The 21,084-nt window shown below is 37.3% G+C and overlaps 1 protein-coding gene across 1 annotated transcript in view; it reads right to left on the bottom strand.

Moving 5' to 3' along the window:
• Positions 1-21,084, bottom strand: part of SBF2 (SET binding factor 2) — a 217,886-nt gene that overhangs the window by 157,188 nt on the left and 39,614 nt on the right. The gene's annotated exons all lie outside the window — the stretch shown is intronic.

Raw genomic sequence — 21,084 nt, 5'->3', positions numbered from 1 at the left:
ATTTATCTAATCAAACACAGATATTCCACTTACACCTACCTGCAAAGTTATTCAATACTTACTCCTACAAAAGACTATTTATAGAGCAATATTTTTCATCCATTTATTACCTCTCTAAACTTCACTGTGAACATGTGAAATTTTGTAAGAGGCCATACTATAGCAGCAATATAAATTTTGCCACCCCTGTGAAAAATATAGTCAAGTTTTGTGACTTTTTAAGTCTCAGGGACAAAGAAAATCACTTGCTTCTCAAAGCGGCTGCAGTTCTCCAAATAATTCATATGTACTTAGAATACAACATGTTTTCAAGCTCTTGCAGCAATGAGCAGGCTAAATATGTACAATACTTAAAACACGCACCAAATAAACCTAAATCCTTTCAGTATTTGTTCCTTCAAGGTGACCAGCGCTGTAGCAGTGCAGGTCACCAGAACCGAAGACAGCAACACTGACCTCAGAAGAGAGATGCACAAGCAGCATGAACAAAAAGAGAACTACAGCTCAAAAGCAAAGGGAAAAGTGTATTGTTTTTCTTCTTTTTTAAGTGACTACAGCACAACATTGGTTAATTCCCAGTAATGGAAGAGTGTGCGGAAATTCAGAAATTATTTGCTGAAGATTCTTGAGATGGCCTTTATGGAATTTTGTATTCACTGTTTCTTTTACCTAAGGCTGAAGTCACATACACAAAAAATTCACAAGTACATTATTATCATTAGCAAAATTATAAACTTAGAATTTACACAGGGCAAAGGTAACAGCCCCTGTATATATTAGGAATAATAATTAACAAAAAAAAAAACCCCAAAACACCTAAAACATTTCTAGAATTGTTAAACAATGCAGATACCAAAGGAATCAGAGAGATAGGTGAAAATCTCATGTTTCCAGCAACTGCTTCATTCCCCTGGACAGCTGCTAAAAACTGAAAGAGCATGAAGAGTAAGTTGTAAACAAACATTTACTACAGATTCATCCTTAGAATCTCTACAATAAAACCTGGGTAGTCTTAGGTGAACAGCAGTTAAACTGTGTATCAGAGGCAGAGTTTTATTTTATGGCCCTGGGAAAATCTTCAAAACCAAAGTTTTCTCATGTTACGTTCTTCATATTCTAGATAGTCAGCTTAACACTTCTGAGCCTGTATCCTTAGAAGTGCTAAGCACCCCCTCCTGCAGCTGAGAATAACTGTTCTGAACATCAAAAAGTACTCTGAGAAAAGACATCCTAGCCATTCCAAGCTAAGCATCCAGTATTAGTCCATGATTTTGATAATACCGGCCTAATCTCCCTTTGTTTTTCATCCTATGTCAGTTAAAAACAAGAAGATACCACTATTAATCTTGCAGGACTGCTATAAAGATAATGTAATATGGGTGATATATACAGACACTATAAGAAAAGCATCATGAAAAAAGTTTGACAATGAAATCATTACGATTCTGTATGTATTGCAGAATTTAAGTGGTGTGTGGGAAAAGAAGCCTGGAATACATAGCTCAAACAGGATAAAAAAGCCCAAACTCTGAAAAGCTATTTGTTCAACAAGTATGAGCCAAAATGCAAAGAATGCAATAAGATTCTGTTAATGAATAAAATCTTGCCATGGTGTAACATTAAAACTGAATCATCCATACAAGGTAGGTCAAACTAAGGTTGCTTACGCAGTCCTAGTTCTGGCACCTCTAAAGTTCCAAACGTTTGAGTTGACAATCTTAACACTCTCTCAGACATGCCAAGTCTACCAGTTCTGACAGATCTTTGCTGGTGCCATTGCCCTTTAGCTTCTCACACCTAGAAGTAGCAATCTATCAGATTTCTGAGTGTCTGGAATTCCTGGACAAATGACTATTCTGCACACACCAAACACCACCCTACTAAAGGCACAGAAAAGCTCGTATATCCAAATAATCCACAAATAATGTATTGTGCATCCAAATAACAAGTAAGTGAGCTTGGGGTGTGCGGCTTATGCATAACTGGTTTTCATATGATATACACAGGTTCTACCAATTTTGAGAGATTGGTAGGTTCATTTTGAATATACATTTTGTATTTATTCTAAAAAAAAAAGTACTTTAAAGCAGTTCTTTTTATTGTGATAAGCCATTATTGCCAGGTCTACTGCATAAAATTTATACCAACATCTGCCTGTAAACTGTGAAATGCAAAGGGAAAACCAACAGCTAAATTTTTAACTATCAGAAGTTACGGCAGGCTGCTTTCAATAGCGATCTCTCAATTTTTATGCATGTCTAAACCCTATTCATGTCAGGGAGAATTCTTCCCGATTTCAAAATGATCCTGTGTATAACACATACTTTCTAGATTTAACTATTTTACTAGAAAACAGTGATTGTTAAGGAAAACAGCTGAAGTAGAGTACAACCACTGGCTGCACAGAGAATCTGTATTTTGAAACAAACTGGAAGGAATTTATAAATACAAAGATTGAGGATAAAGACAACATGCTCCTCCAAGAAATTAAACAATGAACGATTCTCAGTTTCCTTAAAATAAGGTAATAAATGTTAGTGTAATATTTGAAATGCAAACAACGTTGAGAAAAACTTTCCAAATTAGTATAAATAAAAGCTACTACCCAGTACAATTACCAGCACAGTCTGGCCACTAAGAACAGGAAAATGTTTCCTTACCAAACCAGATGCTATACCAAAACAGTCAAAAGCACCACTGTGAATATAATTCAAAGGTCATGTGCTTCTTCAGTAAACAAGAAAAAAAAGTTTAAAAATGAACACGCTCCCATATTGTTTCACTTATTGGCTACAATTCTTGGAACCAGAACATGGCTTCTATCAAAGACACTGAAAATTAGAAAGAATCAGATTGTCCACCTCACTATTTACAGAAATAAGTCTCTAGTGGTGGCTAGTGCTTCAAATAGACTCCATATTACAACTGATTGCCTTCTAAAATCTGGTGCAAATATCCAGAAGGCGTGCTGAAGAATGTGTAAGAGATCACACAATCAAGGTGCTGAAACGGCAGTTTAAGCATTGTTTGAAACTGCAGGTGCCTACTAAAGCAGAGAACTTTCCTTTAATTATTCCCACAAATGCTTTCAGACTAAACATGAAACCATACAGATTTAAAAATTACGCATAGTGTTTTAAAGCAGTGTAGCTGAGTCTGTTACCTTGAAAAATTCTGTATGTCGTCACTACAAGCCTTATCTCTAAAGTCTAGACGTGATTAATGAATGTTTAAAAGTTATGTTTCTTCTAATTTTTGTAAGTCAAAAATGTTATCTTTTCTTGATTCTTAAATTTGTTCCTTCTTTCCTATCTAGAGCCATAGCTGTACTCGTACTCTTTGCCTTGTCCTTCTCTATTAAAATTAACCATTTGCATAAATCAGCATATACCTTACATATACTGTATCCAGCTTTGGTGTCTAGAATGACAGAATCATAGAATATCCTGAACTGGAAGGGACCAATGAGGATTGAGTCCAACTACTGACTCAACACAGAGCAACCTAAAAGTTAAACCATGCATCTAAGAGCGTTGTCCAAATGCTTCCCAACAGGCTTGAGGCCATGACCACTTCCCTGGGGAGTACTCTAAAGCCTGTTGAAGATTTGAAGAAAACATAAAAATAGACACAATGTCTATTAAAGTACAGGAGGAGTTAGGATGTAGGAAGAAGGCTTACTGGGTACTGTAGAAGTGAAGACTAAATACTACTATTATACTGAACAGTAATTATATAGTGTTCAAGTTTCATTAGAGAAAAATTTTAGTCGTTTGTATCCTTAACACGGCAGAACTCTATTATTTGCCTTCCGTATCTGCTGATCAGAAATTACTCATTTGCTGAACTGCATGTTAGAACTTTGTCATTTACCTCTTGGCTTGCACCCCTACCACAAGCAAGTCCATAACAAAAACTCAGATCGATATTCTAGTAGGGTCTGTGTAGCTGCAGACTGGAAGACTGCTCTCTCTGCACTTTACATTGTTTTCTGTATCAACAATCTGGTCAGCTCTCCATCAGAAATCCACTACCTCTGATGGCACTACTAAAGTAGAAAGGGGAAAAAGCTTGTTCAGAAAGTTTACAACATGATACATTTTTTGCAAGTCATCTGTTGAAAGCATTTTTTGAAGAGTTTATACAGAAACAGAAGACGAAGCCTGTGACATACCATTACAGAACCCTGAACTTAAATAATTAAATAACAGTACTTAAAATATATTCTCACACTATATATTTTCTTCAAAATATATTTGTGCACTTGTTCCTTGTTAAACAAAATCCAAAGCTATCTGGATGCACATAAAATAGAAAACATTTGACCTCTATTGACAAGACTTGAATTAAAAGATCCCAAAATGACTTTAGAATGTAAAACATCTGACACAGACATCCACCTTCCTTTCTAGTTTAACTCATTCCCCAAACATTTGATCCTCCCTTGAATCACTCTGGGCATAATGTTTCATTTTATTGCCTGCTTCTGTAGGCTTTCTTTTACTTTTCAAATAACTGTGCTTTGTTTTTAACATGTATTATCATCATCTCTTCTACAAACCTCCCTGAAAATAAAGGACCATGTTCTGGACACTATGTGAAGGAAGTTTGTCCCATCTGGACTTGCAAGACCTAGCACCAGCTGCTGAGTATTTCACCATTTCACCATTCACTTATGTATGGAATTTTGGCAAAGGGAATTTTCTTTTTCAGATGCATACCTCTACTTAAAACAAAACAAAACAAAACAATTACAATGCTCACTGGCATAATAAAAAAGCAATGTTATGAAGCTGTAAATCTAAGGAAATGCTTGGAGCTTTGGGGATATCTCTGAATGTAAACAGAATACAAAATATACACTGAATTTTATAACATCTTCCTGCCTTTCAACATCTTGTATCTAAGAAATTGCATATTTATCCTTAGCCTAGTCTAAAATGTAACTAGTGCACTTGAAGTATACTCCAAATTATTTCCAGGTAAAAGCCTGTTTCAAGTGTTGTGAAACATTCTGATGATAAACCATAAACAATTAAACTCACTCATAAAGAAAAAAATAGCTTTTAATCACAAAAGAAATAAAAAGGACTTTTCTACCCTGATCTGCACTGAAATACAGAGTCCCCCAAGATGAACCTTTACACAGTGACCTCGTAGCACCCATGAACTGTTGGAACCTGCCACCTGGATCTCCCCCAAAGGTGCGTGCGAACCAGCTGCCCACCTCTCCAGCCCAGCCCAGGCAGGGGCTGGCAGGGTGCTGAAGCCAGAAAAAAGGTTAAGAAGCCCACATTAATATATTTCATTAATTGCAGACATTCTAACCTATGACAGCAGTGACAGAGGAAAGGCAAAAGGAGTGCAAGCACAGTGTTCGTTTGAAATCAAAGACGTGCTTTCTCCCCTTATCAAACCAAAAAAACCCACACTTGGGTGCCTGCACATGCTGGCGTTATTGGATACTACCTGCCCCTTAGCCTCTCACACCTGAAATTGGTTGAAATACTTTGGGGAATCACATTAGAAGCAGTAGGATGGTTGTTGGTGGCTACAGGTGACATCCTGTCCAACCAGAGTTACAGGTGAATAATCTTGCCTCTCCTTGTCTGGGACAGACTCTCCCCATGCACCGTGGACATTTCTGCCTCGGTAGCCGTCTCAGTCAAACGTAAAAGCCACATCAAAAAAGACACTAAGAAACGCTTCCCCTCAGAAAAGATCCTCAACCACATTCTTGGGCTTCCTAAGGCTGAAAGTTACTGAAAGATCTCTCAATGGCACTAATCCTGCACAAATGACAGACAAGGTATTCTCTATTTCGAGCTACAGATTAAAGTGATCTTCAATAATCAGATGCTCAAGCTTATCACAGAGACCCTGTAGCAAAAGTCCAACAAAAGAAGAAAAGTTAAAACATCTGGAAACATCTCAACTAAAATCAGCTAATTCATCCCCCAAAATCAGAGACTGAGAATTCTTTTACTGAAATTCATCAAGAACTAGGTTAACCTCCCCCACATACTGGTAAATATGTACATCTGGGTGTACATCTACACAGGCATATGAAAAAAACCCAATCCGTTTCGAGTTCATTGTTTTGCTTTTTTAAAACCTCATAACATTGTGTAATTTTAAACACCTTTGCACAATGAACTGCTATGCTGAAAACCCAGACTTGTAAAAAGCACTTCCTCAAGGACTGTATTCCTAGTTAGTCTTCTAAGAAAATACTTGAATTGGATTTTAGAAAGAAAATTACACCCACTGGCAAACCGTTTTCTTTTTCTGCTTTTAGAACACCTGATATCTTCATCTCAGTGGCTTATTAAAAATATATATATATATATATATCTGTCAAATAGTATTCTATTTCTGAATAAAACCAACCTAGACTACAGATGTGGTGCTTTACGAGTAACTGTTGTATGCTAATGTCTTTATTTCAGAAATAGTACAGGATTAATGATGACATTCTGAATGGGGTCATCTTCTCAAAATGAACTTCCAATGTCTCTATTCGAATCATGCTTAGTAAGAAAATTACATTGGAAGGATTGTGCAAATAATTAATAGTTTGGAATTTTTATTCATTTATTTAAACCATGCTCCCTCCTCTTGTTTTCTGCCAAGTGCCCATCAAGATAATCTTATGGCAATTTAAATATTCTGACACCCTTGGACCCAGAATCTTTTTTCACCACCAACAAAACCCAACACACCCACCATGCTGTGGACTACCTCAGGCAAAGAGAGCGAGACAACTGTGGACAGTAGCCAGAAATTCTCAGATGCACATCAATATGTCAAACCAAATACAAAATCGTTAGGTGTCTGAAGCAGACATTTTATGCCCGAGAATTTATTTTTTTAACATACATTTTAAACTTCAGCAAAAATTTAAAAAGTCATAATTTTAAACTCAGGACTTGGAACTGAAATTCAGGAACACGTAGCCTGCCTTCAAAATTTTTCTTACCAAGAAGTGCTTGTTTGTCAGCAATAATTGCTACCAACGACACCCTTGGTTATAAGAATAACAAGAAGTCTAGATACTAAATATTCAATATGAAATCAGAAAAGACAATTTCAATGCAGCAGTACATTCAATTGAGGCATGACTTTAGTAAATTACACTTCAACCTGAAGAATACAGGTCTATAGCGATGAATTGTGTTTGGGTATGAGACAAAAAAGAAAGTATGGGTAGAAAATACCTGATATTTAGAATATCCCTGAAGCAACACTGAAAGAAGGACACTAAAAAAATATCACCATTATAAAAGAAATTAATTCTTTGTATTAAAAGCTTGTGTTTTAATTTTCAGTACAAAATGGATAAAGAAGCACCTTTGTCCCTCTTAACCTATTCAGTGGTTTTCAAAATGCATTGTGATGCTAAGACAATAGTTAATTTACTTTGGGTTGGGGTTTGGTGGTTTGTTTTTTGGGGGTTTTTGGTCCCCCCCCCCGTTTTTACTGACTACTGTCTCTACACTTCAGAAGACTGATAGTCATCTGAGGTATACAAGCCTAGAAAAACAGTTTCCATTTAGAAACATAAATGAGCATTTTATATGTATTTATCAGTCAAGCATGAAATGTTAACCTATCCTAGTGCACTTTTTTCTCTCCTTCTCTCTCACCTGCCTCCTCTCTTCTCTTTTGACAGTAGTAGCACTGCGTTACAAAAGCTGCCATAAAGTTTTTCAAGTCTTTAATGACTTCCCAACTCCTCTTCTGGATAACACTATAAACTATATATAAAAGTACAGCAGGGTAATTAATGTACACTACTTAACAATTACAGTTGGCACACAGTAAGCTACTTATATGATCATAAATTTTGAGTTGACATTTTAATGCTTAAGTATTCCTCCAGAGGAACTGGTCAACATTATATAAAATACTAGTGTAATACACAAAGACCTCATTATCTTATTTTTATAGCTTACGCCTGCATGATCACATACTAAACCACACTGTCAATACCATATCCAGCCTTGCTACCAGGTTTGAAGATACATTCTGCTGCTCTCCAGAAACTGTAAAAAAAAAAAAAAAGCGCAAGCGGCCTTGCGTTAACTTTTTGCATTGACGGTCTTATAACTCCTTAGAATATATCTCCCAGAGAAGGGTTCGAAGACTCAACACTTAGAAGAAAGCACATGGGTGTGTAAGTACGTGGTAACACAGTGCACGCTAAAAAGAACATTGATTGGAGTTGACAGAGGCCTACCAAGTGAAAGGCCTGCAACTGCTGCACAAAATAGACTTAAGAGATTTAAGAGGGATGCCAACAGTCTCAAGATGACAAAACACAGAACAGGAAGTCTTGAAATACGCAAGTGAATTTAAAAGTCAAAATTTGTTCTTAAAATAGAGAGCAGAAATTAGACTAGAACATGTGCTTATAGAACAAACCACAAAAAAGGGTAACGTATATCTCAAAGCCCCTGAGTAAAATACACTTGGTCCGAACAAAATGATAACCAACTTCTTTTTGAAATATACCTCTTCATAATACAACTCTCAGACTCCCTCCGAGTTCCATAAAGGGCCCAGAGGAGTGGCAGAACGAACGTCAGGAACTCAGCTAAACAGATGCAGCAGCCTGCAACTTAACAAATGTATTAGTGGGAAGGGATATGTGCTTCTACATCAGGCTCTGGGGGAGGTCGTTCCACAGCTCCCATGCTTGATAGAAAACCTCCATGTTTTGGGGTCAGTCATACTCAACCTGCATAGGACTCACGTACTTCTGAATCCTGCCTTTCCTGATACCTCCCCTCCAAGAACTGAAACAAATGGGTTTCCTGAGACGAGATCTAAGTCCTCTGGTCTAACCATCCCCTAGAAATAATGCCACCAAAATGGCGGTGCCATCTATCCCAGTGAATTATCATTACCTCTTTTAACCATTTTGGACACCAGACATCAAGTTAAAAATATATTAATCTACCTTACCCTGTCCTATGCCTTTATTTTCAAATCCAAATACTGTTATAACCCAGTAAGCTTCCAAGATCTGGAACGCGGACAACAGCCCCCCAAGCAGCTTTCTGCCACTTTAGTCCAGAGAGAGCACAACCCTCCCAGTGTCACCAGTCACACCTAGTAAGGGGAAATCAAGGGAAAGGAGGAGGGGATGGTTGGCATGGGGAAGGGGCTTTAGGAAAGTCTGGGGAAGTTTAAATAGGTTGGCAGTACCAAGCCTGGCATGAGCCCCTCCAGCCATGTGAGCAGCAGAAGTCCCGAAAAGCAAGCACGGCCAGGGCCACATCCTACAGCCCCCCACCTCACCAAAGATGGCGGCAACTGCTCCCACCAGCCACTGCCCGCTCCCCATCGCCCTCAAGCTGATGAGAGATGCAAGAGACAGAGATAACTACAAGAGTTCACTGCTCCGAAAGCTTGATTCAGCTAAGAGAACTTCAATTAAAAATAAGCAAAGGAAATTACAGAAAGAGTGCTATATTTCTGGTCTCTTCAGTTGGGGAATTTTAACAGTACTTCTTATATGCCTCTGGTTACTATCTCCCACCTACATTCACAATCAATTTCCCCTTTTGCAGGTGTCAGTTTCCGCAAAGAAACAGAAGAGAAAGTACCTAAATACAGGAAAATGAAATGTGGCTAAAAATCTCACAAAGAAACATCTTCTCATGCGAGTGAAAGCCTAGACTAGGACCTGAAATAAATAAGTAAACAAAATGACTGGATTGCTAGATTAATGTATCCCATTAATGAAGTTCTGTACATTGGCTGCTACTACTGAATTTTACATTTCCACAGCGTTAATTAAGAAAAATATGAAATGCATTTCCTGTCAGCACTCTCACCAAGAACTCAGTAAAATAAGTAGCATGAAAAGACAGCTGAAAAGTTTGGTGCTTTCCATTGAGTTTCAGTTTCCTGCGCAGAAAAATGGGATCAACCACGTGAGACATACTTGTCCTCTCTTCCCACAAAACTGAGGCCTGGATTATAACCTGTGGGCATTACTGCTGGACTACGTTACAGGATGTCTTCAATGGGTGTGGTAAGAGAGCGTGTCTTGCAAAAGCACCAGTATAAACAAAAAAGGCTTTGTGCCACTGTAGATGCTTTCCAGCACACTGTTGGCATGCCAGTAAACAGTTATTTTGATGAATATTCTGTATTTCCTCCAGGTAGGTTTGCAGAATTTGGCAGTTTCTGAACTAAGATGATAAGAGATTCCAAAACCTATCAAATTGAAACTTCGGAGAAGTTTGGCAAAAAGGAAGTCTGTTACTTGTAAGTTCCTATTTTATCATGGCAACTGCTTTTCCTCCCTTTTGGCACTTCTCCAGCGTATGACATGTTTGGAAGACATCTTAAACTTGAGGTTTGCATAATTACCAGAAGACTGCAACTTGTATGTTCTCCATTCTCCACCACATGATAATTAAAACAGAGCAAAATAAAGCATTAACAGTTTTTATGGGGAGCATGCTTCTGTCATGTTACTGGAATTATATAAAAAAAAAGCAGCCTGCTGGCAGACTGGGAAAGACTAAGCATTAGCAGAGATCCACATCAGTGAAGGCACCTCTATTGAAACAGCATTATCTAATTCCCCACCCTCCCCCCAGCTAAAAAGCTTCATCATCACTGCCCAAGTGTCATTACTGGGCAGTCACAGAGAATGCAGAGGACAGTTTTCCAAGTAAGACCAAAAAACCCCAACACCTGGGGCTGGAAAACAAGTGTCATATCATAAGCCTAGAAGAGCTCAGCCTTTTTAGTTTATTGCAGAGAGAGCTGAGAAGCACTTTATAAAGTAGTTACATGCAGATAAGGTGTTTGCTAGTAAGAGGATTTCAGATAAGAGCGTTCCAAATCCAGTGCATTACAAGATCCAGAAGTCATCATCATAAACATTCAAACCTCAAAATAAGATGTCACTTTCTAGTCAGTGAAGGGGGTGGAAAACTGGAAGAGGTTCTCTGCATAAGCACTAGGCTCCCCTCAGCTGGAGCTCTTCAAGTAAAATTGAACAGCTTTTGGAAGAAATTATTCAGTCCACGTGCGTTGGCTTAAGTCAGCCCAGACCGGTGTGGGACCTGGAAATCTGTATATAAAACCTCTTGTTCTTTACTTTTCAGGACCTGAACATGCGCATAACACTTGAAGCTCTATATTATATGTTTATAATTAGATCTGATACTTCAGAGCTTCAACCATTTCAGCATAGTGATTTAGACAGAATTTCCACCTGAATACCTAAATGGAGATTAGAGTTTTTGCAAGAGAGCCAGCAGCTGCAATCCAGCACTTCATGGGGCTGGCAGGTACTGCAGAGAAGTCTGGCTGGCCTGTCTTGCTTATGTGACTAAATGCAATATGCCAAACCAAGAGCTGAGAAGGAATTTTCAACCAAATCAAGCCAAGAGGGATTTGGGGATTTCTTTTGCTCGTTTGTTTTCTTTTGTGGCATATGGCATGTTGGTATCACCAGTGCAATTAATTCCCTTCAGTTCTGGAGATGCTCCGCACACATCCTCTTCTCAAGAACACTATCAATTTGGACAGAACTGAAACTAGATGGTGGAACTAGAATTGCTGGACACTGTATCACAAATCATTGGTGCTAATTAACATACTCTAGTCAGACTAAATAAACTGATGTATTACATATGTTCTTCTGTGTGAAGCCAGAAAGAGGAGGAAAAAAAAAATTGAAATAAACTGACATGTTTTAAAAAGAAAGTAAAATTTATTGTTTATGAGCAACATACCCGAAATGTTGTATCATTTTATATCATAAAATTTGGTTCTTGGAAAGTACTGAGGAGGATTGGATATGAAGGAATAAAATTTTTTTTCAAGTATGTTGGTAGGGATTAGATAATTCTATCTTGGCTTGATAATTTAATACAAAATAATTGGTGAGACTCAAGACTTGTAAAATATTTTACTGCTTAGAAATGCCAGTTATTAGTAATTAAGTAAAACAATGCAATGTTAAGAGCACTGAAAATGTAAGCTAAGTTTACTGTTCAGAAAAAACATGTTACCCCCTCTGTCCCAAAACAGCTAACAAGTGTAGAAAAAATATCTCCTATAAGCACACTTGCACATTTCAACTGCACACAAGTGTCCTCTGCAGTGACAGCAATGCCCAGAAGAGGCCTTCTTTTAGTTCTTTACTAGTGGGATAATTCCAGTCTCTGCCATCCAAAGGCACCTGGGCTGCCCTTACAGTTCTTTCAAACTGAACATCATTGAACATCACCAATTATATATCGTCTCATAAAATACAGGGTGTAGAAACAGAAGCCACATCTTTTTCCTGTAAACTGCACAAGAGATGGGGAAAATATATTGTTATTTTTATTATACATTTGTTAAATTATTATCAAATAATTGTCACACAATAGAAGAATCTATTGAATAGTAGAAATTAATACATGGAAAATTAAATTGTAAAGATCACATTCTCACTGAAAACATTAAATAACCAACATGTTTCTTTCCCCAAATTTACCAAATGTTAGTGGTACTCCTATATATAAAAATAGAAACACTATTCAACCGTGGGGGGTTCCCTTCTTCTGTCCCATAAGCATACAGAGGAAATAGAAATATTTCAAGACATCTGTAATGTCTTACATATTTTGAATAAAATAAAGAGCCAAAACACTTAACAGTGCTGAATTTTATTCCAAATTATACCCTAGAGAAAGCCATCTGCAGGAAAAATAAAAAGTAAAACAAAAAACAAAACAAAACCAACACACTTTTGACTTGGACATCACTTGTGCAACACAGCTATCCAAAAGGACAGCGTGTTCTTTTAAAAGAATGACTACTTACTCTTTCATGATACAGGCAACATAAAAATCACCTGAAAACTTTCAGGCTTTTTTAACTACTAAGAATAAATTATACAGTGTTCCAGTGCAACACTGGACTACTTTTGGTGCTTTTATTTTTCCCCTGATCTAACATAAAATATTACTGTATTGGCAAAAGTGATCTCTAGAAGACTGTGAAACTGTTTCAAGTTACCCGCAGCCAGGCAGATAGCTGCTGCTATGGTCAAGTTTGAAAGGAGACCAAAACCTAAGGTCTAAAACGCATTAGTATTTCAGCATTGACACTTACAAGGCCACAAAAGTTTGATACCACTGCTTTAGACAAAAGAAACTGTCAGGTAACATTTCAATAGAGAAATAATAACTTACAGCTTAGCTATGCATTGCCAGGAAAACTAAAATGTAATATATCAGGAAGACGTTTATAAAATGCTACAAGACACAATCTATGTTGGTAAGATGATGACTATGTCATAAATGCTGAAGATGACAACATCTGAGACATGACGGTCTTGTCTGAACAGCAAGGACTGCAAAGCTGCCTACAAATATAGCAGTGTATTCATCATTTTGTCTCAGGAGTAATGATACAAGATGAGCAGAAATACCCTACTGCATGCAGCATTTCCTGATGCATCAGTGTTTCCTACATTCCTAAGTCTCCAAAATATGAAACAGATCATACTAAAGAAAAATAATATGAAAAATATTTGCTGTAAACTCCAAACAAATTAAGTGAAAATTTGAAAATAAATACACAGTACTGGACAAGGATTAGAAGAATAATATATGAGCTCTGACAATGTGTGTATGGGTTACATTAAAAAAAAAGAGCAGAAAAACAAGCAAAAAAACCCCTTTCAACAGTTGCATACCAGGAAACATGTGTTGACCCACGACACTTGAACGGCTAACGATACTGTCCTACACTCAACCTACAATAGCACAAAAGAAAAGCAATTTTTCAGAGTATTTGGGGGTTCAAGGACCCATTAAAACATTACATAAATTATCTGCTATTTCCATATGTGCTAGTCAACACCATGCAATTTAAGAAACGACTTCTTTTTCTTACAGAAAAGCATAACAGGCAGTAGATACTACCTAATGGATTTGGCCAACACAGATAAACTCAGATAAACTGCCAAAATGATTTTTCAATTACGCATGTATTTGTACCAAAATACAAACCAACAGACTATTTTTCAAGAAATAATATCCCCCACCCCCCCACATTCTCAGTATAACTATGTCCTTAAAAATTTAAGCTTCAGCAGCTTGAATACACTGGTTAAGCAGAGATCAAGTCATAAACACAGGCCTACACATTTCTGCAACTAGTCAAAAAGTTACTGTACTTTATTTCATAAACTACATTTCACCCAGAACAAAAAGAACTCTCCACATAAAGCCAGAACTATGTTCTAACTTCTTTTTAATTAAGCTCAAATCTTGAATACATGAACGTAAGGCTGAAGGTCAAATGTCCTAATGAATTTCATCTTTTACAAAATTTTGCCTAGGGTTAGGAAATAAATACATTAAAAGAGAGCCAGCTCCTTTGAGTATTACTGTGAAAAAACTTATGCTGGCAGTGCTGGTTTGAAAGACTGAAGCTTATATTTTCAGAAATAGCCCATACTGAAATAACAAAAAGCTATCATATGCGTATACTGAACATGCCAGTTAGATGACACTGGTTATAGTTCTATACTAACTTATTCTTTCTTAATATTTAACCTGGTTCCTAACAACTTATATCCAAGAATTCTCCTAGATTCACATATAAAGTTCTCAGCAAGTTCAGCGAAAGGAAATATTAAGTCCTGCACCTGGGAAGGAATTTCTCAAAAGAAAACTATACAAATACATTCACTTAATTGTTAGTGTGCAGAGATTTTTAAAGACCTGTCCTCCTTTAACTTTCTGTCCTCCTGAAAATATAGAAAGCAATCAATTACAGCAAACGCAAATAGGCTGACATACAAGCCTATCGAAAATGTTTGTAGCCTTCCCCAAACACCCTCAAAATCTACTACAACATCAAAATTTTAAACTCTCTTTTTGTAACTTAACCTTTCATAGCTAAAACCTAAAAATTTTCATTTGTATTACCATGGAACATCTGACGCATTTTAAAAACATTCCTCCACATCTGCTTTAAAAAAAAAAAAAAAACAAAAAACCAACAAGTGAACGCACGAGAAAAGTGACTTAAGCAGATCAGCAGCAGCTACGGGAAAGAAAAACATACCACAATAGTAGGTCAAAATTAAGCAGAGGGAATGGGAAGAACAGCTCTGCCAGGATCTAGACAATGTTATCTCAAACTATAGGTTATGAGAGAGCTCCCGGACTGGTGTTCTTCATTTGTAAACCACAGCTAAACAGTATCTCCAAATCACAGAAGCTGCCATCAAATGTCCACATGTAACGGCAAAGCTGTCAAACAGCCCCCTCCACACTGCCAGTAACAGAAATGACGTCCCCATGCCCTCAATTCACCAACTGATTCAGATGTTTTATGGTTCAAAACCAGTAAGATAACAACCACACTAGGGAAGGAGGGAAAGGTCAACAAAAAAACGTAATTTATTTCATTATCGTTAAGCCAAAACAAATTAGCAATACACAAAGATATATCAGCACTTCAGAGTAAGAACTGGATATATAAACATGTTTACAGACTGAGTGGCAGACCAAAATTTGAATCATTATCCACAAAATCTATTTCAGCTGGTCTTCCCACCACCATCCAGGAAAAGGTAATTTTCTGCCATAGCTGACCACCTACTCTTCCTGTCACCCAGTGACTTGCATCTTTTTGACCCGTTCTTCACTTACCTCCAACTTTAATCTTGCTTTATCTTATACTGTTTCCTTTATAACCTCTAATAGAATGCAAAAGAAAGCTATTAATAAGTACATGGTTTGTGATACTACATCCCTTGACCACTATACTGAATAACTAAAGCACTACAATTTTAACTGATTTTTAAAAATCCTGCTGAGCAACTGCTTTTTCCTTGCTCCAACTACGTCATCTCCTTTGCAGAACCCTTTCTTGGGTTCTCTTTAACATAGCAACGTCAAGATTTTAAAAACTAGACCAAGACTTTACCTTCCCCTTGCACGTTTTCTTTTTTTTTCCCCCAACACTACTGTTCTTTACTATTTTTCTTATTTAACCACGTATTTAAGAATAACAACAACCTTTTTTTGATGCAAGTATTCATTTTCTTCAATGCTTCCCAAAATCAATGTACACCGGAAAGCCTTCAAGTCTGCCTTAAACCTTCTCATCTCCGAGCTGTCCTCCTGTGAAATGGTTTGGTTAAATTAAGACTTCCAGACATGATTTTTCTTAATTTATGCAACAGTACTTACTTTTAAATCCTCAGTTTATTCAATCAGCATATACTTCAACTAATTGCCACCAACAGCGATTTTATTTTAAAATAAAATCTGTTAGTAGTGCGGTACAAGATGCAATGCTACTTTCCAAATCTTTTCACATTAGTCACCTTGCCTTTGAACCCCTGTTGACCACTGCAGGCACAGATAGCTGCAGCAGTCAGTTTCATTTGGGACTGTACAAGGACCTTTCACCTTAATCCACTCTTCACAGCATAACAGAGCTCTGCTATTTCTTTTTGTAGCCATTCGTACAGCTAAAGAACTCTCTCTTCACTACCTTTTGCAATCCAAATTAGCTTGACTTTCAACAGCACTCACTTTGATCATACATGCTTTGGTGGTGTCCCACTCATGAAGAGTAACACGCCCTTTTTGAAAGCTTTTTCCTCCATTCAGGAAATCTCAAAACTATTTTAAAGCTGGCCACGACGTGCTTCATCACAGGAAAGATGCTAGCAAAACGCAGGAAGAATGTCATTGCTCAAGATTGAAGTTTAAAGAAAACAAAGTGGATAACACTCCTACATTTGCATGGATGGATCTTTAGCACTCATAGCGGGCAGACCTTGGTTTTATGTCTCACCAAAAGCTGCCCATTCCAAAAAATATTTTCCCCAAACCACAAAGAGACAGCAAGGATTGAGTCATGGCTACAGCATAAGAGAATCGTCTGCTTTTCCCTATACAACTCTGATTTTTATTTGATGGTTTTTTGCATATATTGAGTATCCTATCCCAAAGAACCTCAGAGATGAACAATTCCTAGATGGAATTCACATCTTACAAAAATGAAAATGATAAGCTGCAAAAGAAAATCTCAGACCTTGCCTCAGAAACAAAGTAATCCATGAGCTTTTTCCTGAACGTGAAATCACATCAATAAGGTACAAACAGCATTACATATTTTAGCTCTTTAGTTGTAGGCTACAAGACAAAGAGTTCCCACGCACAACATTAATAACAAAATTATATCCAATTTAAAGTGATAGAACTGAACTGCCTAACACTGTCTGCTTCTGCAAACCCATCTTCATAAAACTGGCACAGCAATATGTTACTTGTTGGCCTTTTGCCTGAAGCACTGACCCCACCCTTTAACTGTAATAACAGTGATCACAATTTCTGGAATGATATGACGGAATCTGAACAATTCGGGCGTTCTTCCACTTCTGGGGTGACTGCGCATTCAGTAAGGTGCAGTTGTGCTTAGCTAATTGCATTAGGACTTTTATAATTTTAAGAACACTTGCTTAATATTCTTGGATAAATTAACTCAGATCTTCACTAACTTCTTTAATTTCAGTTGTTGAAGACCTTTCCTTACTTCTCTGATTTACTCAGTGGTAAAACACATCGCAAAATAATAAAGGAACTCCCCAATACTGAGAATGTGGCATATTCAATCAGATGCGTTCATAGCTACCAGCGCAATGTCAGCAGATTGTGTCTTACAATATACGCGAGAAAAAAACACAGCTCTTCTTTCTCCAAACCCAAACGGATATATTTCTGCATGATTTAATGTAAATCCCCAGATACAATGATGTTTAATAGCGTGTTAGCCAATAAATGTGGATACAATTAAAACCAGGGTTATTCTTCCTATCTTAGTAATCTTTAGGTCCACTTGCTCCTCAAAACTATCATTCTACTGCCCGTTTTCTCTTTTTGCGCCCAACTGCTCAACAGCCGCAAAGACAGCTTACATAGCAAATTAAGCTATGCTTGCAGGGTAAAGTAAAAAGTACAGCATAGAACAAGGATCAAAACCAGTGTCTTGCTTATAATACAGTAAAAGAGCAGCAAATCGCAGAAGTAACTACTTCGGGTTTTTTGATTTAAATTAGCAATGAAACAAAAATCCCTTACAAGTTTCTAAAGGTTAACATTCTGTTCTCCGTGAAGTAGGAACTCTATAGCTGAGAAAATAAAAGCCATACATATTTTGATACTATGAGTTATACATGCCTTAAAAAAGTAAGTGTCCCTCTATGAATGATAGCTTGCAACTCAGTACTTTGCAACACAAGTTACTAGAAGGGAAAGAAATGCTACAAAGCCTAGATCACATTCTTGTTTCTATAAAACCCATGACTTGCTAAGAGCTGTATAATTACCAAATACATTTCATGAGTGAAATGCAGATTTAATGATGCACTTTCCATGATTTGATGCCAATATTCTTAGGATGAAAAAGTATCTTCAAGTAACATTAAATTCATCATCAAGATGCATTTAAAAGTTGCAGCATAATATTTCCACCTTAATTAACATGTTCATTAACCAACTTTGCATGCAAAGTATCATCGACCTATTGCACTACTTAAATGCAATGAGAATTGTTTTCAATTGCTCTAATGCCTTGCACTTTTCTAAAACCACTACAGAATCATAAGATGCCTTATTTTTCCCTTTCCCACCCCACTTCAAAGCTACTGTTCAAAACATGTCTTTGAAGACAAGATGATGCTCAACTACACACTTTGCATCTTTCAGCACATTAGAAAGCTGTCCAAAACTGGAGAATTATTTCAAATCCAATATTACCACACTCATTTGGAAACTGTTCCAAACTCCAGAAAGTAGGGTATAAACTTATGCTCCTGCTTCCCAGTAGTAGAAATTATTAATTTATCCAAGAGCGGGAAATTATTTATCTCCCTGAACAACTGACTACAGCCACTTGCCAAGGAGTTTACTAGAAACATTTTATCAAAATGAGAAATTCAGATGGAATATAAAGATGACTTCACAATTCCTTGTTGCACAGCAAACCAATTTTACTCACAAAGTCATCACCTGTAAATGTGTCACCTGTAAATGAGCAAAAGGGACTTCAGAAAAGTGAAGGAACAAGGAAAAGCTGTGCATATCATCTGTTAAAGGAAGTGAGATGAGCTGGATAGAAAACACTGACAGTATAATGCACGCTGAGCTTCCTATACATCAGTGAAGTTCCTACTGATAGCTGATGTGCATTTTAGACAACTCTGCTGTGGCAGGATCCTGCTGATGTGCATCCCAGCCCATTGAAGGATACATTCATTCCACATACAACCTACATAATGAAACTAAGACTGCCTACAGGACTAGGAAAGTAAGACTGCCACGGGAGCAAACAGATGAATGGCCACTCTGTCTTATGCTACAACACATAATCAGCATTAAAAACAAAAACCCCAAAACCAAACAAAACAAAAGGCAAAAAGAATCCCAACACATTTCATAACAATCCTTGCTCTAGAAGCATTTGTGAGCTAGTTGTGTATTTGACATTCCTGAAATTCAAAGGTGTTTCTTAATTCCAGTGCTAATCATGTAAATGTTCCAAAGAAGATCCATTGCTTCTAAGAGAGGGAGAGAACAGCTGCAATAGGTGGGCAATTACAAGCAGAAATGGAATCGAAGGAAGTGTTTGTCCAGTAAAACAATAAATGTGTTTGATCAGTCACACAGTTGACCAATTGCTACCTTAGGAACTGGCATACATCCCTGTGCCTCTGCCACTGCTTTTCCCTGTGATGCTGAAAAGCCACTTTTTAGAGGTATTCCCCAATTGCTGCAACTGGGCACCACAGTCACAGTGCCAGACTTTCAGAAGTGCTGAGCAGACATACTGTTGAAAATGTTTTCATTTGGCAGGAAACTCAACAATATTACCAGCCTGGGAAAAAATGGGTCATAGATATTTGAGATTTGGCAACCAAAGTTGCTGCAGACTTAAAATTGTCAAATCTTAATAAAACATGATGTTGTGATATGAGCCTTGAACACAGCAGCTCTAAGGAACTGCCCCGTATTGGGGAACAACCATTTACAGCAAAGAAAGTGACTTTAGACCCTTCTACAATGGCCTTCAGCACATCAGAGGCTACAGTAGAAGATGACAATCTAGATTTATCTAGGATCTTGAGTGATCTTACTTGTTGCTGATCATCTCTAAGGTATTCACTACTTCAGCCTAAGTACTGAATTAAAATTTATTTTAATCAGTAAAAAGTTAAGACTTCCTAACACTTATCGGGGGGGGGGAAGACAAACAAAAAAAAAAAAAAAACACAAAAAAACCCACCACCTTTCTTCTAAAAAGAGAAAACTGCAGGACAAAGTGATGACAACCATTTCTAGAACAAGGTTACAGCATAAGGCATGCCTCAAATCCCTCTTGGTACAATAATATAATGCAAATATACTCATTACCTATTGGAACAAAAACTTTACACACCCACAGAATTGTGAGGAAAAATATGGAAACATGATCAAAATAAATTGATGGCATTGATGCTTGCTTGAGTTTCTAGGCAAAGTGAAAGTAAAAGATATTTTTAAGTTCATTTCATCAACAGTAAGAGCTCAATGGTGACAATACTTTAAGGAGACAAGACCAACACCAGAGAGAGAATTTGTACCACATGGCCTTGGTCATCAATCCAGAACAGCATCATTCTGTTGGCATCCTCCTCTTTGAGCCAATTAAGGGCCTAAACAAGTTTGGAGATCTTCTTTTCCAACACAGTGTGGAAATTAAAATGAAATTAGAAAGAGAATCCACTGAGTGACCGTTTGGGCCAGTTCTGTCTCCAGATTAACATATTGTAACAAAAATCTCAGGACAGTTTTTCTGTTTTGACGAGGCTAACCAAAGACGACCGCTTTTTAGAGAAATGCCTCCTACAACGACTTTCTATAATGTGCACAGAGGACTCGGGCAAAAGTTCCAGAAATCTTCCAGTAATTAAGCCTCCTCAAGTCCTCCTTCTAAAAACATTTGGAATGGGCAGGAAAATTTTTTCCTGAACTTGGTCTTCAGATTCCTGGTCCACAG

The sequence above is a fragment of the Charadrius vociferus genome, unplaced genomic scaffold, assembly GCF_000708025.1.
Source record: "Charadrius vociferus isolate BGI_N301 unplaced genomic scaffold, ASM70802v2 scaffold248, whole genome shotgun sequence".
Classification (NCBI taxonomy): Eukaryota; Metazoa; Chordata; class Aves; order Charadriiformes; family Charadriidae; genus Charadrius; species Charadrius vociferus.
Note: the sequence above shows the minus strand (reverse complement) of the source record. Positions and strands in the feature narration are given on the sequence as shown.